The sequence below is a fragment of the Hevea brasiliensis genome, chromosome 5 (assembly GCF_030052815.1).
Source record: "Hevea brasiliensis isolate MT/VB/25A 57/8 chromosome 5, ASM3005281v1, whole genome shotgun sequence".
Taxonomy (NCBI): domain Eukaryota; kingdom Viridiplantae; phylum Streptophyta; class Magnoliopsida; order Malpighiales; family Euphorbiaceae; genus Hevea; species Hevea brasiliensis.
In genome coordinates, this window is record NC_079497.1 from 4,258,419 (window position 1) to 4,261,608 (window position 3,190).

General features: G+C 36.2%; 1 non-coding gene across 1 annotated transcript; it reads right to left on the minus strand.

The window, feature by feature from the left end:
- Positions 1 to 1,637: 1,637 nt before the first annotated feature.
- On the minus strand, positions 1,638 to 1,744 carry LOC131180475 (small nucleolar RNA R71). The gene has a single exon (XR_009149245.1). It is a non-coding gene; the product is annotated as a small nucleolar RNA R71 (small nucleolar RNA).
- Positions 1,745 to 3,190: the final 1,446 nt, after the last annotated feature.

The following is a 3,190-nucleotide window of genomic DNA, read 5'->3' on the forward strand; positions in this document are numbered from 1 at the left end:
AGAAGGGAAGACAAAAGGGGAAGAAAAGGAGCAGAAAAGGAAAGGAAGAGGGAGGTTGTCACACCCCGGCTTAGGAGTCATTTTCACCTTCCATACCATTTTCAACCAAGATTTGCAGATTTCTTTATTTCCTTACATTTTTCCTACATTTCTAGTGTTTAGTTTCTTGTTTCTTAGCTTAGATTAAAGCTTTATTTCCATTTAAACTCAATATATCTTGTAAGCATTATGGGTAGTGAGTAGTTTACTTTTGATTCTGGAGTAAGGGGTGTAATATTTGAGATATTTTGTGGATTTTGATTGGGTAATCCATATTTTGTGGTCTTAATGAGTTTTATTCATTTCTTGTGTGCTTAATGACATGCTTAGTGTAGGATCCCATTGAGTAATGTTCTTAATCCATGGTTGAGGCACCGAAAGGAGAAGGCCTTGTGATAGATAATCAAGGAATTGGACTTAATTAACTTAGACCTAGAAATAGGCTAAGGATTAAGAGGATTCACAGATTAATTAAAGAACTTAATGGGTCTTAATTAACTCTAAGTCCACGAAAGTAGGATTAGATTGATTAAGGCACTCTTTGTCCCACTCGAAAGGGTATTCAAAGGATTTAAGAATTAATCTCCTTAAAACTCGTAAATTCCACGAGATTGGATAACCAATTTAAAAATCCCAAAATAGCTCGAATATGAAACCCCGAACTCCGGAATCGCCTTTTTATCATTGTTAATTTCTAATCGAATTTAATTACTTACCATTTTGAATATTGCCATATTTGAACTTGCTTATTTCAATTTGATGCAATTATAGTTTAATTAATACATTGTTGGATAGATTATTAAATTCGCATATATAGATTTCATACTCCCTATACCCATTCAATCTATTGTTTTAATTTTGAAATTAGTTCAATTTAGTCAACTTTTTATATCAAAAATTCAATCACTAACACAACTCCTCGTGGGAACGATATCTTTACTGTATTACTTGTACGACCCGTGCACTTGCGGTTGGGCCACATCAGGTACTTTTAATCTTTTATGAGAAGAGCTAGAAGCACAAGTGACACATCCTTACTGTTCAATCCTGAAATTGAGAAATTTTGTAAAGCCAACAAGAAAGAAACCAGAAGAAGAAAAGAAGCTTTGAGAGAAACTGAATTAGAAGCAGACATGGCTGATGAAAGAATCAGAATTGGTGGTAATGCTGGAAATGATCGAAACAATGAAAATGCAGCCCAAGGAGAAGAGGTTGTAAATGCTAATTTGCCTAGGGGAAGTATGATGGATCATGCTTTTCCTCGTTTTGATGACTTAAGAGAGAGCATAGCAAGACCAAGAATTGATGCAAATAGTTACAAGATGGATTTTGGAGTTCTTCAAATGATTCAGAATTCTCAATTTGGGGGATATCCTTCTGAAAATCCACACACACATCTGAAGAAGTTTGCTATGATTTGCGATATGCAAAAACAACCTAGAGTATCTGATGATGCAGCAAGACTGAAGCTATTCCCATTCTCTTTGAAAGATAGAGCATTGGATTGGCTTGATTCTTTACCTCACAACTCCATCACAAATTGGGAGCAACTCACTGATGCATTTCTTGCACAATATTTTCCACTTGGAAAAACTCAAGAATTGAGGAATCAAATGACAGCCTTCAGACCAAGAGAAGATGAAACTCTCTATGAGTCGTGGATGAGATGGAAAGAATTAGAAAGACAATGCCCACATCATGCCATTCCAAAATGGATGATAAACCAGAATTTTTACACAAATGTCACTCCTACAATCAGAGGAATTATTGATGCTCAAACAGGAGGAGAATTTATTATGAAGCATGAAGATGAAGCTTATGAGCTATTGGAGAAAATTGCAAAGAATACTCATCTTTGGAGTAGTCCAAGAGGACCAGCTCCAACTCAAAAGAGGCAAGCTACTGGAATGTATGATCTTGATCCATTCAATATGATTAATGCAAATTTTGATGCACTTACAAATGTCTTAGCTAAGAAAATGGAAGACTTGAGTATGTTGGTTAGTTCAACATCATCATCTGGAAGTTCGCAACAAGTGGCTTATGCAGAAGGAACTACCAGATGTGAAGTAGATTATGGAGAGCAAGCAGCATATGTTGGTAATTATGGAAACAAGCAAATGGGGAATCCTTACTCTCAAACTTATAATCCAACTTAGAGGAATCACCCCAACTTTTCATGGGGAAATCAGCAAAGTCAAGTTCCAAATCAGAATTTTCAACCACAACAGCAACAAGGAATTCCATATCAGCAAAATAGGCAACCATTGCCTAATTTTCAGTAGAAAAATACGAATCCTCCACCAAAACAGAAAGAACAAAGTTCTTCCACTGAAGCTTTATTGCAACAGATTCTTGCTAACCAAAATAAGCATGATGAGGAGATGAGAGAGATGAAAGCAAGGCTAGAACAGATGCAAACACATAACAGAATGCTGGAAAATCATATTGCACAATAAGCATCTTCCTCAAGTACCAAGTCTTTTGGAAAACTTCCAAGTCAACCAGAAAACCCAAGAGAGCAGTATCAAGCTATTACTTTAAGAAATGGGAAAGTTGTAAATGATGAGAAGAGTGAAAATAGTGAGAAGAGAGAAAATGAGAAAGAAACTGATGAGAGTGAAAAACAAAAGAGTGCAAAAAAATGTAAAGACGAAATTGAAGAGAAGGAAGAGAAGTATATACCCCCTGAGCCCTACAAGCCACAACTTCCTTTCCCACAAAGATTTCACAAAGCTAAGCTTGATAAGCAATTTGGGAAGTTCTTATAGGTTTTAAAGAAGCTATACATAAATGTGCCTTTTGTTGATGCTCTTTCACAAATGGCCTCTTATGCAAAATTCTTGAAAGAAATTCTCTCAAACAAGAGGAAACTTGAAGACCATGAAACTGTAGCTTTGACAGAAGAATGTAGTGCTATCCTTCAAAGGAAACTTCCCCCAAAGCTCAAAGATCCAGGGAGTTTTTCAATTCCATGCCACATTGGGGAATCATGTTCTATAAAAGCTTTATGTGATTTAGGGGCTAGTGTTAGCCTTATGCCCCTCTCCATTTATGAGAAGCTAAACATGGGAGATCTTAAGCCAACCCACATTTCTCTTCAGTTAGCTGACAGATCAATTAAATATCCTGAAGGGATTTTGGAGAATGT